Genomic DNA, 15,777 nt, shown 5'->3' with positions numbered 1-15,777 from the left:
TCGAACAAACGGCATTTACCTTTTCTGAAGATGACTTCATGGTACATACACAGCTAAAACGCAAAATGACTGGAAAAATTGTCAATGGCATTGTGATGCGCTCAAACTGTGTTTGAAACATTTTAATGAAAAAGGGATATGTTTCGGGCATCTTATTTAATAGCTTTCTACCCGGGAGATCTAAAGAATACATATTGGCCTTAGATAGAAAATAAATCTTGGTAGGCTTCCGTGGCAGTTCAGAAAGATCTAGAGCCGCTCGTATTGGCGCATAGAAGCAATGGATGTCAATAAAAGTTGAAGATCATGGATGTGGAAATAAAGCAGACAAGGGATCATTTCCTGTACTTAAAGGTGTTGTTACAGTAAATCAATGTGGAGATTTTCCGCTTCCAATATACAAGCCACATAAAAAGTTATCATGCATAGGTGCCGTAAGAGTGCACACAACCTACGCTTTGTTAGCCAATACCACAAATGCTGGTAAAATGAATATATGGAAAAGTAACAGAGGAATAAATTTTGGATATTGAAAAATTCAATATAATTCAAAATCATTTGTTTCAGTCATATTGTATCAATTGAATAAGTTCATCTAGCGTTGTTTTACATGGTAATTCGAAATTTGAGCACATATTAAAAGCAGACTTTCTATTTGCGCAGTTCCCTTACATCGAAGTAATAAGCAGAAAAGCAAAATTGCATGAAATACGCGTACGTATAGGTTAGAGTTCATTAATAAATTTCTCCGTGAATTAGTTACCCAAGGGAGCGGAGCGCAGCGCAGCTATAGTGGTTTCTTATTCACGACGAAATTACTTAATGAAGTCTCACCAACAAAGTGTGAGCCCTTTCCAAATTGCATCAAGCACTTCAAGATATTGTGAAGTAATTTAAATCAGCATTGACACTGAAATTGCGCTTTTGCATACGCAGAGAGTAGGCGTGGCTATATGAGTATGCGCAGCTAAAGCAATTTACTTAATCTTGAAGAATTTTCTTTATGAAACAAGAAGCGATTCTTCACAAATAAGAAACTAAACATTATTAATAGCGCCCCTGATTGACCGAAAATGTAATTTTCAGGGCAAACACTAAAATAAGTCAAAGCAAAGTACTTCCTGGTGAGATGATTCGTCCTTTTTGCACACACATATGCGCATACCTGCGATTATGTATTTTAAACAACAAACATTTTACAGGTATCTAAATAACGCCATTGATGAATGTTTGGGTAACCATCTTTGCAAAAAAAGAGTTAATAATTGCGACCATGGAAACGACCGCCAGAAGGAAAGCGAGTATTTAATACCGTTTATCGATGATATTGGAATTGCCTGTCACTCATCAAAGAACACGAGAAACATTTTCTTTCGATGTTTGTTTTCCTGAGCAACAAGTCACCTGAACAATCTTAGTTAAAAGCTGCCTTAAGATGTGGCCATCGACAGCGCGTTTGAGTCTCGCTACTGAGTTTTAACACTTATGACTCCGCCAAATCAATCGCCAGACGGATTCCGATTTACGAGGGTTGTCCGGAAAGTTTTGAGACTGCATTTATAAAAAAATAAACCACTCATAGAAGACATTTAAAATTTTATCAGCGGACAGTTTTATCCAATATAAACAGATCATGAAAGTTTTATCAATATAATACGAAGTGAACGTATACAACAAACATTACAAAACGTCACGCCATTTACAGTTTTTCAAAATATGCTTTTTCTGCACGTACAGACTAATGGTGGCGTTCAACCCATTGCTTGAATATCTGTCCGTACTATTTCATGATATTATGAACAACTGTCGTTTTAAGCTGAACGGTGTCGCCAATTTCCCTCACTGTCCTGCGCCGGTCTTCTTGTAACATGTCGCGCACAGAATCTATGTCACTTTCACTCACGACTGACGTCCATGCTGTAACATAATGATATTATTTACGTTATTTTTATGATATAATTAGCTTTTGATTAAATGGATATTTGTCTTCATACTGAATGTTTAGTAATTATTGTAGGGCAAATTTGATTGTCAATGAATGCGGAAGTGGTTGACAGCCGACTTGGTACAAATGCGCTTTGGATTGTTATGCTGTCACATTTGCCTCAAATTTATATTATTTAAGTTGGATCATTTTCTATGTGAAGCAGAGACAGGGCCGAGGTCCTTTTTTGGACTGAAGATAACTTTTGGGATAACTTTTGGGAGCGAACGATGTTAGTCTGTCTTCTAGTAGCTCACTTTTTGTAAATAGAAATGTTTAAATTGTAAACGTAAATAAAAGCATGGACTCGGATGCATTGTCTTTATGTTTAAAGTGAACAAAGTTAAGTGGACACTTAGAGAGTTCTCCGTAGTGTTACGCTACACTGCCCGTCATGAAAACGTCATTGTCACTGAAATACCAAAGCCCTTATTGGCTTTGTTGTTAAGAAAGCTTCCTTAAGAACCATTAAATTAAAATGATTCAGTTGTTGGTTTTATTCAGTACATGCGCATTAGACCTAAACAACTAATGGTTAAAAAACGAACCAATAACTATTACTTAGATTGCGCGCTGGAGCATACTTGCTCCTTAATGAGTTTCTTCTTCAAATAATCTAAATAGTCTAAGTTTATTAATTATTATTTCGGTATTAACTTTGTTGATGCCGTAATAACTTAACGTATGAAAACTGTGAAAATTTGATATTTTCACTTCAAAATTAGGAGTGAAAAAATGATCTTAAAGAACTTTTTTTAAATCCGTTATAGTTACTTCCCCTTGATCACAACAGAACACTTCACTTTGTACCAGAAAATGATGCCAAAAATTATTTTGGAACTCAAGAAATGTTGCAAAAGTTTTAAAAAACATATGTTTGAAATTGAACAATTAAGCGTTTGTCAGAAAAATGGAAATCCAGTTTTTCGTACGTTTTTTAAAACTTTGGAGCTGAATGTTCGAACATTCAAATCAAAGTACAGACTATAACAACTGCTTAAGCATAATTATGATGCGACCATTGATAAAATACCTTGTTTAACAGCCTGTCTTTGTAATACGTAATTACAAAATTCCCGGAAAATTCACACAACAATTCACATATTAACTGATTATTTTAACGCCACCCACGCTTCAAATTTGTCAACAACCTAACCAGGTTTTCATTCTTTCCCGGGGAAAAGACCTGTCTTCAAGCAAATCATGTTGGTATCTGACAGTGATAGATGACTGAATAACCATGTTTCGTAACCCTAAAACGAAGAAAAATGTCTTAAACCGATGAGTGTTCGTAACTGTTGTGGTAACTCTTTCGTTCGTTCAAATTTTATTTCAAAAAATGGCACCGTAGTAATTTGGACAATTAATCATGCCCTGTTTAATTTGATAGTGTTTTCGTTAAAAAATGGAACATAGATGAACTAATAAAAGATCATTGATTTTATGTTCATGAAATTTTGGCATTTAAAAACGAGTGAATAATAAACTATAAAAAAACATATCGGAGAATTTTTCACTCACGAATCGGACATACAAAATTAACAGCTACGTCATCACCTATAATTTTGCGCGAGGGCAGTCCCGCGGATAGCGGCGTAGAAATCACTATTTTCAAAAAGAAAAAAAAAAACTATTAAAATACTAATAAACTCTGAAAATAAGCATGAAAGGAATATAAATATTTCAGTGAAAGATCGTATTCATAGAAAAACAATATTTAAATATGATACTCTTGAAATTAATTAATCTTACATTGAAATCAACAAAAATCCTCTATGTTATGTTTTATCACAAGCTAAACCTTCCTCCGGTTTATCAGATATGACGTATATTTTGTATTTCAGAGGTGTAATAAGATATTCCTCTGATTCTTTTGGTCGGGCAATAGATGAAACAATAGTGGCTTTATTTGCAATATGTACGCAAGTAATGCGGTTCCTTCTAGTCTTAGTGGTGAATCTTGCATCAGTTTTCTATCGAAAATTTAAAAATAAAAAACTTAAGACATTAAAACATTATAAATTATCCCATCCTCAACTATGTGTTATTGGATGGCCTGTGACCGAATCTTACTTCAATTTTATATCGAAAATTTAAGAATAAAAAAACTTGGCGCATTAAAAATTTATATGGGGGAAATTATGCTTTTATGGTGACCTGTATCACGTCTCGTTCGGTGTGGCCACCAGATAAGCGTCCTATCGTAATATTCCATTTATTGTAAACCTACCTTTACAATTATTCCTCCTTATTTTTTTTGGTTTCAATTTTATATAAATCTAACGCCATCAGCCAAATGTCAAAACATGGAATGGCTTGCGCGTATGAATGTGTTACGTATTTTTGTGTATTGAAGTTAAGGGAGGCTACTCCAGAGAAACGAAATCAGAAATTACAGAATTCACTTTATTGAGCAAATTAAGAAGAAAATATTTTATATCTCAGCCAAATAAATAATATTCTTATACGAAAACAATCATCAAATGTCACAGCACAAAAAATAACAAACATAAACGGTACTTATTTTACGAGTTTTTGACAATCATTATATGCAGAAATGAGGGAAGTTCGTGAGTCAATCGCTAATTCTATCGATGACGCGAATTCGCCTTCTTCTTTGTATTGGCGAGCTGCTCATGTTTATGATAATGCTACAATTTATGAATGGCAAACATCTATCTGTCTAGATAAATTGGAAGTGTTCTCTGCTTCGACCTTCGTGCTAATCCTCATGTTTCTTTGAAGAACCATGTTCCTGAATATTAACAAGCTTATGGAGCGTGAGTAAAGTTAGATAAGTTTATGTATTATGTATTTTATATAGAAGTGGACAGGTTTAACCGGGGTTTTTTGTCACGCTATTTTCAGCAACACGAAAGTAGTTCCGAGACTACACACGGTACTCGCATGATAAGGAATCAGAAAACGACAGTATGGTGGTACGGATTTTTCAATACGGCGTGCTGTATTTTCACTGTTTTATATGGAAAAGGAAATTGATTTTATATAAAATAAATGTTATCCGATCCTCAACTATGTGATGTTGGATGGCCTGTGACTTACTTCAGTTTTCTATTGAAAATATAAGAATAAAAAATGACGCATTAAAAATTATTTTACAATTATTGTGTACCAAGTTTATACGCCATTATGTCGATGTCGTGATGTTTTGATGTATTTCTGACCGGGCTCAACATGTTTTGTTTGTGTGTATTGAAGGTTAAATTAAACTTAAAGATTTGCCGCGCAGTATATTCGTTTGAACCATTAATTACAATCATATCTATATAAGGATATACTATTATAGATGTTTGTTTTTTTTGTTATTATTTTCTGTACTTGTATATCGGTATCATAATTGTTTTCGTTTTCCATTGAGTATGTACGCCGACTCTTATTAAATATTTAAGCTGGCAGAGATGACCTCATTGTTTCCCTCCGTCTTCAGATAGAGTTGGGATCTCTAATCATTGAAGTACTTGGGGTTTACCTTTTCGTTTTTTTATTATTATTTGTTTTATTGATAAGTTTCCTCAAGTTAATGCATACTTTGATAAGAATTACCTTTTGCGTTTTATCTTTATTATGAATTGTTGGGATAAGAGTGAGGTTTGTGCACATAAACTGGTTTAAACCCCCAGTAAATTTACATTTTACTGACCGTTCCAAGGCGGTACCTAACAATTCTTGATAAACATACCAATTATTTATATATATATATATATATATATATATGGTATTTATGCACTGTGCTGTTTGTAGAGTTTTGTGCTGTTCTATGTTTCTTGTTTGTGAATTTGTGTTCTATGTCTTTGGCGTTTGCACATTGCCACTAAACCGGGTTTATGTTTAAACTTTTTGCTACTGGGCATGTTTCTGTAGCTTTTTGATGTTAGTTATATGTTAAAGCTGCACTCTCAGAGATTAACCATTTTTACAACTTTTTTTATTTTTTGTCTTGGAAAGAGCAAATATTTGCGTCAATATCTGCAAACCAATGATATAAGACTGTGATCTAATCTTTTGTCAGCAGTCTTATATCCCTGGTTTCCATGGATTTTCGCAAAAATTGGCTCGTTCCAAGACAAAAAATAAAAAAGTTATCAAAACGTTCAATCTGTGAGAGTGCAGCTTTAACACACTCAGCGTGCATACAGATAACCTCTGAAGAAGCTTACATGTCTTATAGATCTAGTGTCATTGAGCAAGAAATAGTGCACAGCAAGATTCAAATAACTGATGGTAGATACAACTTGTAGAATACAGCTTGGTTTGTGTTTTTGGATTAAATAGGAGTCTTCAGCAAAATACATTAATATAAAATATATTAAACAATAAAATAATTTGTCCTTATTTCGGGACGCCTTAAATCATGAAAGGGAAGCTGATTTTCCATGCCGCAACGTTTATTTCTAAATTTTAACTCTCCATGTTACATGTTCCAATCATACCACAAAAATGTTCGTTCATAATGCACCAGTCAATTGTAACCACGGCTCCCCTGGTCCGGGAATAGCGGGGACTTTGACTTTCGGTCCAGCAAAGCCCGGGTAAAATCCCCGCCCTGCGGGGACGAACTGCTGGTTAAAGCACCGCCAAATGCCCCCGAACCCCAGTGACCATAAAAAAGACCATTCTCAGTTAGTTTTGGCGCGAAGACAAAACCAACGCATTCAACCGGCACTGCGGGGCCACTATGAAGGTAATAACACGGCCCATTTCCCCGGCTATCCCCGGTATTCCTCCGGACCTTGGAGGGCCGTGGTTACAATTAACTGGTGCATAAAATAGAATATTAATAATATTAGTTTACACTTCGAATATGGTTGATAAAAGTAACATGCTCCATTGTAGCTAATAATGGTAAATCCTCCCATGACGGTGTTTTGCATGTCATTTGCACTAAAGAAAAGACATGTGGAGGATTCCCTTAAGTGTTGTAACATGCCCTGACACCAAGATGAGTTGAATTTAACTGTAAAATGTCAGCAGTCCGTGACTTTTAGTTTGTCCTTTTTTGTGATGAGGTAATTCCATGATTTTGTTATCATTATGTATGGTGTTTGAGACATACAGATACCAAACCATAATTTATATGCATGTAGCAGACACTGACTGGGCCATACGACACCCATTCTAAAATACAACAGTACATATATTCAAATTAAATAAAATAAAAAGGTAAAATTTTAACAAAAATAAAACTATCGTTATGATAAAATTATATTTATAGCATCAATATCATGTTCATGCATGTGAACTAATATTAAATAACTATATCTCTTCTCTTAAACTGATGATCAAGTCATTGCGAACAGCTCCGCTTGTGCATAGACAGCTTGGTGGCAAACGTTTTGACTTTTTAAGAGTGTAGCGTCTGGCGTGGACATCTAAATTGTCCTGAAGTTGACGTCTTTCTTGAAAACCCTGACCATAAATGTCGCCCATGGCGGAGTCACAGGACACCTTATTTTGAACGCAATATGAGTTGTATCTTATATAAATATTAACAAAAGTTAGGTTAGAAAATGACATTTTTTATATGGACACATATTGTAAAATCCGTTAAACCCGTTTGAGACAACGGCGACAAAACTACAGTGAAGTTACATTAAGAGAATAATTTATTTTTTTAATGTAAAATTCAGAAAATCAAATAAATGTGTTTCTACTTCATCATGCCAATAGTCACGTGATCGACAGCCGTGTTTTCTGTAACATTAATCATTCGATAAATGATGTAATATTGACAAGATCCAGAATTTTTTTGTTTCAAATTAGTGCTATCATTACTGTACACTAATGTATTTAGACAATGGCACATTTGTTTTACTTTTTAATAGTCATACCACTAAAACAACAGGCGTGTGCTGTTTTCTATTCTTCAAATTGAAAAGTTATGGGAAGGAAAATGACAAAAAAAATTCGTAGATCATGTTTGTGAAAATGAATAAGAATAATTTCCTGTGTTTAATGGTTAATTACCAATTTACCACGCAACTGCAATAAACACTGACAAAATAAGTCGTTATGCATAGGGATCGTTAAAACGTATACGAACCGTATGCTCACTTTCCCAATTCCGTACATTCTGGGCTTAAAGGCTTGTCCCAGTTGTGTCCAATGTATACTAAAAGACAAGATCTACCAGAGAAGACACATGCCCGCCAGATTATGAATACTTAAGGCCATGTATTGACCATATTGGAATTGATTGTCAATCATCTGAGAGCCTTGCCTAAATCAATCGAAACAACTGCTGTTGTCATCACAAATGAAACAAATTGGCTAAATATACACGGAAAATAATATGCATTGCATTCAGTAATATAAAGTTATCTTTAAGATGGTCTCGTGGGTTCTTTTTTAATTTGGTCTGGGAATGTTGTATTTGCACAGGACTTTGTGCAAACAACATAGCTGATATCAAATCAGCCAATTTATGACTGTTTCATCAATTAACTTTGTATGTACTTTAGCATTTCATACTTATATGGCATTACATATATGCATTTAAAACATAGCTCAGTTCAAATTAATGAACAGTCAATTACGTACCTCCTTTATTTGCTGAAGAGTTCCGTATTGGTTCATTTTTCAGTATGTACCCTGTTTTTTTTTCACAATAATTGTGTTTACAGCTATTATACACGTTAAAAAAACTGTTTCCGAATATAAAAAAAGTAGTTTGAGTATAATGAATAGTTGCTGCTAGTTCATAGTTCCAACCTTGATGATGTTAATAAAATACATGATATGAGCATGCTAAATTTGCTAGCACAACTACAGGTATAATACGACTGAAGGTGGCACGAAAAAGCGATTTTGAAATGTCCATAATTGGAACAGAGTTTCAATTTTTATTCGGGATGGATCCAACATAGGCGATTTGGAGTATTAGGGGGTGCAGTTGTTTAAGCGCGACATGCGCCCCGTCCCCAACCCTAGCAATATATGGTATTATACGTGAGGGGCGGGTTGGGTGTTCTTAAGGCTAACTCAGTTTCAATGGTGAATCCTAGTGCATTCTATTAAGATGAACTTGGACGTATGTGCGTAGTCAATACTATTCTTGCTGACACTGTGAGGGGGTCTCCAAACAAAAGAAGCTAAACATATTCATTATTGATGGAAATTATTATCAAAGAAGACTCTTCTTTGGTTAAAATAGAACAGAATAGAACAGACAGTTACAGAAAAATTATTTTCCACGTATACACACGGGACAATCTTCAATATCTATAGGGCTGTTTTCATCGCTGAACGAAAAGGGACGAGTGATGTGGTTTCTCTTACTGATGACGGAAGCGAATTCCATAATTAAAGATTTAAAGCTTTATCGTCTTATAGATCCCTTCCATACATATACGTGTTAAGCTCAAGAGTAAGGAACGGTGCTGAACCCCGTCCTTTTTAATGCACCTTAATGTCCAAATTAAGATACTAATGAGCACCTTTAATTCTGCCTTCATAAAATCAAGTGCTAAAAACTGTCATAGATTTTGTTCAGTTTTGATAACAACTTGTAATTAGATAATAAGTACATATACAAACTTAACATATTTTGTATTTTGAAATTAATTCTTTTAAACACAATCCCTAACATCAAACGTTTGTCAAATTCATAATGTTCCAAATATACACAGCTGTTTATAATGTGTCATTTTCCTTTTAGCTCCTCTTCTCAGAACACCATGATATTTTTTTAAACCTGGTTTAACCCGGTACACCTTTTTATGACATGAAAAACAGGGAGAGGACAAATTTACCATTGTAAATGTTGCCCCATTGGTAAAGTTGTCCCATTAAGACTTTATTTATAAACATATATTTGCCACCATGGGCAAATTTGCTATAAACGCGGTTGTTTGAAAGCCAGACGCCGTTCACATTCAATGAACAAACTTACGGTTCTCTGAAGTGGTATCATCGATTTAAGCTCGACGTGCTACAGACGATTAAGGGCAATAAAACAGATTTAGCACTGGATTTCAAGCGAATGTTTTTGTCTGGTATTTCTCATCCAAATGATGAATCCCAAATTAATTTGTACCACGCAAGCCACGAAAGCCATTACACAATCTGACGTTGTCAATGGAATTGTCATTTTTAACAGAAAGATGATAGTGTTGCCACACTGAGGTTGACCTAATTCTTGAGAAGAAAGCTTGATTCGGTCAGGGGTCAATGTCAACTTCAATCGAAAACATATTTATAGTCTTTTCTTTGATTTAATTATCTTGTTTTTTCTACAGTAATTTAAAAACGTGCATACATCGACATCAGTGATTTTTTTACTAACAAATTGACGCCGAATATCGGCCTTTTCACAATCGCCAAAAACACTAAATTCACAAAAAATATGAAGAAAAATTCACAATTCCCAAGAGCTACATGTGAACAACGTGTTTTTCTATTAAATCGGCGTAAAAACTCGTAAAAGTTGTGTAAAACTTTGAAGGTTTTAGTGGAAATATTTACCGATCGGCGATTGTGAATTCGCATACACACAGAATACCGAATGACGGCTTTTATCGATACCTGATCAAGTAAACGCACGCTCCTAAGTAAAGCGCTGGCCGTAAAGCGCTCGGTCACGCGGAGCAAAATGACAGCAAAATTTGTAAACAATTTGAGATTTATCGGCAAAATGTCAAGAAATGGCAAGTATTATCAGAAAAACATATAAAAGATCCACGCTGCCGGTACACCAACAATATTTTCCGCTTTTAAACAGATGATATTTATCTGTAACTCTTTGCATTTAATAAATATGCAATTATCTAAGTTTCATTGTTGTTTATTTTCATTTTAATGTCTATACTGTACAGGCACTACTAAATCAGGCTGTTTGTACGAGTATAACACTATTTTATTTCAGAATTAAGATTTAAATGTTCTGTTAATTTTTCACAATTTTGAACTTAAACGCGCTAAAATTTCACAAAAGAAAAGGCATGGGCTGTTTCACAAAAAGTGAAAAAAAATCACTGATCGTTCAATGACTGCAATAATGTGTATTCATTATAGACTTATTAGTGAAAGAGCACACAAGAAAATGCGTGAAAGAAGTAATGATTAACGTCGTTTTTTTCAGCATTGAATGATAAGATTGCTTGACAAGCAACATTCGACATTTCGCAAATAAATAAGGTGCTGGCTTTACAAACAGTATTTTATAATGAGAACGACAACATGTTTTCATCATAAAAAATGCACATGTTCTCATCATGAGAATTTCAAGCTGGCTCACCAAAGAACATTGATTGTCAAGCTACCTCGAAAAAGGATGAAAAATATAGATGGAAATGGCCAATATTACGATGACCTCCGGACAGTGTACATGGATATGCCACTTCCGAAATCCAATTAAAGTTTCTTCTAGTAGCTCGATCCGAAGGTTATCCGAGAACTCGAGTACCGATTTTACTACTCGTTTTCATCACTACAAGTAAAATTTGACTTTCAGAAAGTGTCGACAAACTCACTTTTGATAATATGAATGTTGCGTTTGCTCGAAAGTTATTGAATGAAAAGAAAATTATTGTCGTATTGACTTAAAAAAACATATTTGTATCTAGCTCGACAAAGGGCATTTGACATTTGGTGTTTAAGAGGAATCGACAAGGGACATTCAACATCAAAAACTGTTTTGAAGAACAACATTTATCGAAAGTTATATAATTCAGTGTGTGTGTATACCACGTGATAAATTACGTCATAAATGCTACATCGGAAGGCAACATTTTGCTTAAGAAGAAGAAATAGAACAAAGATATCTTTTCTTTTACTTCACGAATTTAAACAAAGGGCAGTCTATGCCGCTTGAAAAGTCCCGCCTTCGTTTTATTTTCGGAGTTTGATAAGATAATTTAGTTTCATCAAAAACTTAGATAAACCTGTTTCCAAAATAATGTTTTAACAGAGCTCCGTCAGGCGGCCGTTTTATGAAAAGGTTTGTCGAAGTGTTGTTTTAAGAAACTAAACTCTCAATCAAACTCTGGTAAAAAGATCGAAGGCGGGGCTTTGTAAGCGGCGTAGACTGGGCTATGTTTCATTCAAAACGTTGAAGAAATAGTAAAGTTATCTTAGTTTAAAGTTCTCACCCAGCAAAGTATTGCCGTCCGACGTAGTCTTTATGACCCAATTTGTCACGTGGTATTCACACACTGTAACTTGTTGAGCTTGATCTACGACGGACATTGAATGTTGAGCTAGCTTGACAAACAACAGGCGATAATCAAAAAATGAATGTCGGGCTGGCTCGAGAAAAGATATGTGACATTCAAAAAATCTGAGGAGGGTCGTCGCAGGACATTGAAAGGTGAGCTAGGCTATGTCGACAAACATAATATATAAACTAACTACTTACCGAAAATGGATTTCGCTCTGACTAAACAAGCAACATACAAAGCCAAGCTTCCAGGCTTGACTAAAGACGGCCAATTATTTGAGAAATGCTAGATATTTTGAAATACCCAAACACAGCAAAAACATAACAATATTGAATTACAAAATTGTTTTCAAACTTTCAATACGTAGTATGTTTTTCTAGAAAGCTTTCAAATTGAATATCGAATGTGAATTTCAAGCTTTTTTTATTCATTTTGTGAATGTCGGATGTTGTTTGTTGAGCCAGGAAATACATTATCTGAATGTTCAATGCCCTTAGCCAAGTCAGCTCGTCATTAATTAGCACAGCCATGCACATAAACAGATGTCTGATGATAAAGGCTTTGTCGTTGAAGCTATGGATTGTTCTGGTATAAAATGACGAATGATTGAAAACAAGAAACAAATGACAGATCATTCAACATTTATGGCCGACATAGATACTTTTTGGTTGGTAGTTATCCAATGTTTATTTCTAAAATTAAGTTGTAGGTTGTTTAGTTTTCTATTGTTTTTTATTAGAGGCGATTTTTTTATTTTTGAAACATGGTGGAAACGTGATCCAAATAAAGATACTAACATGGGAGGCTGCAAAATAATGGGTCCCATGTAGATGTCCATGCACGAGGTTCCCGGTTTCAGTCTATGACATGTTCCATTTTTAATACTTCAGTTTTTTCCTTCTCACGTGAAATACCGTAATAGTTGTTGTATAGCTGTTATAACAGATAGTCCCCAAAACAACACTGGAAAAGGTCATAGGTTTAAACCGGGTAACTCGTGCATGGACTTTTGACCGAACAGCGGAAAAGGTGTTTAAAAGACGCATTTGAATATTATCACATCAAAAAAAATCGTCTTCAGATTGATGTGTAGAGTATTGATTAAGAATTGTGGAAAAGACATCACAATTTGTTCATGATTTTGATGTTGAAAATGCCTGCCTGGAATAATTTGCTCAGTTCTTATGAATTTTCGTTGCAAATATTCTGGATTGGAGCCACAACTTTGCTGCTTCATATGTAAGTATTTTTATTTTTATTTGCGATTGTTTTCAAATGTATAAGATTGGAGAGTTATCAGCATGTAGGCTGCATGTTATTGTTGCATTTGTATTTTTGGCATGTGTTTCGTACCCATCGATCTTTGCCATTTTCCTTCGGAGTTGTTAAACTTCTGGCCATTGAGCCTTTCGAGTTTTTTCTGACATTTTAAACAGCAGTTATGCTTTATTATTTTATGCTAGATCGTTAGTAGGAGTGATCCCTATAATAAATCTGAAGAATAAATAAATAAATTTAGGTTAAATATCATTTCTTTTTCAACAGTCATATGACACCTGAAAACTTACAAAATGATAATAAAATATATGCATTCAAGAGGTGAAAAACTACAGAGCTCAGTAGCGAAAAGTTTAAACATAAATCCCGTTAATGGCACAGGGTAAACGCCAAAGACATAGAACACAAACATCACAAACCAGAAACTTGGAACATGGAACAACAGCACAAATTCCACAAACAACACAGTGCATATATATACTGTATAAAAAACTATGTATGTTTATCATACATGTTTATCATATCATATCATACATGTATAGCAAATGTTTGATAAAAACAACCTTTTTGAACAAACATTTTTTATAAACTGACTAAAGAAAAAAGAAACATTAAGTTACAAATTTTTTTGTCTTATACCATTATTACAAACCTTTGTACATAATTCATTTGTATTTAATAGCGTGTTCCCCAACTCTTAGGTTAAATCTGTGTTTCTTGAGACCCGATTGATCAACGTTCAGAAAAATAGTTTCGGAGGATGTTTTCTAAAATAATCTGATTTTTTATAAATCGTTAAACTTGTGAATCTAATGACAATTCATTATATATTACAGTAGGAATGATAAATTATGTTGGAACTGTATCTAACCCAACATGCAGTAACTTAAGTCATTGTCTTAGGTTAAGTTTGTCACTGGTCGTATTTAGAATAACTTGATTATATGTAAATTTCATATATATTAATTGTATGAATAATAATAAAACTATTTGTTTCTTAATTTGACTATGACCATATAAGAATTTCAACTTCAGTTAAGAAATTACTTATGATGTTATATTAATATCAGCTCAGTTTTGATTATCATATATCCTGGGATTTCTCTTGATGATCCAAATACCTGTGTCACACCAAACTCATGACTAAAATATTTAACCTAAAGTTTATAATTGTTTTAATACAGTTTTAAGTGGTAAGTTATTTGATCATTTATCCGTTCATCCGTTCGTCCCCACGGTGTCCGATCAACATCTGAAGAACGTTTAGACACAGGGTTCTTTAACTTTGTAGGTAGGTTGGTCATAACCAGCAGATAAAGCCATTTAATTTTGAGGTCATTTGGTCAAATGTTACGTTGTGGTGACCTTAATATTATTTTCAGCTGAAGATAGGTTTCTGATAAATATATGAAAATAAAACTTTCTAGTTATGTTGGTCATTACCATATAAAATCTATTGATTTTGAGGTCAGTGGATCAAATGTCAATGTTGTGGTGACCTCCAGTTGAAAATCGGCTAACATTTAATATCTGAAGAACGCCTTAAACTTGGTAGTATGATTGGTAATGACCAGAAGATGAACACTTTATTCACTTTATTGGAAAGTACGCCATGACGATGAACCCTATTACGAGGTCAGTTGGTCAAAGGTCATTGTCTGAAAATACCCAGTTTTCTATCGATAATTGAAAACACACTTAGGCCGTGAAACCTCAAACTTGGTATAGGTCGCTAAAGCATGACCAGCACCCTAACTGTTTTGACGTCAATTGGTCAAATAGTTTTACCTTAAGCTAAAAAATCCGGTTTCGTTCATAAACCGAAGAATGCTTGCATCCAGGTTTTTCATACTGGTGAACTGCATCTGCTTCCTTTAAGTCAGTTTGCCAAAATATTCGCGGCTTCTTTGATGCTTTGCATCAAAATGATTCTTGTTTTAAGTCTGAGTTTTAATATTAAGACGACGCATGTGTATTGGTTTCTCGGCGTAAAATTGTACTTATCAGCCTTTGACAGTTAGATGTAGATTTTCTATGATCAGTGTAAATCTGTCGGGATCCTCGGCTTCTGGCGAAATTTCTCAGTTCAAATATACCAGGAAAGGAAGCGAGAATAGTCTGTCGTGTTTAATCCTCCAGTGCCTATTTCTTCTACGTGCAGCTTTATGGAGGTAGTTTAGGAAACATGTTGTTTTATTTTTTTTGTTTTCAATTCCAATAAATGTATAATACCAAGAAACCAAACCAATTACGTTATATTGAATGCAATGTGCCTGAATATAACAGATGTGCACCATGTAAAATACAGTGAAAATAAAAGTTAGACGTTAGAAATGTTAC

The sequence above is a fragment of the Mya arenaria genome, chromosome 2 (genome assembly GCF_026914265.1).
Source record: "Mya arenaria isolate MELC-2E11 chromosome 2, ASM2691426v1".
Taxonomy (NCBI): Eukaryota; Metazoa; Mollusca; class Bivalvia; order Myida; family Myidae; genus Mya; species Mya arenaria.
Note: the sequence above shows the minus strand (reverse complement) of the source record.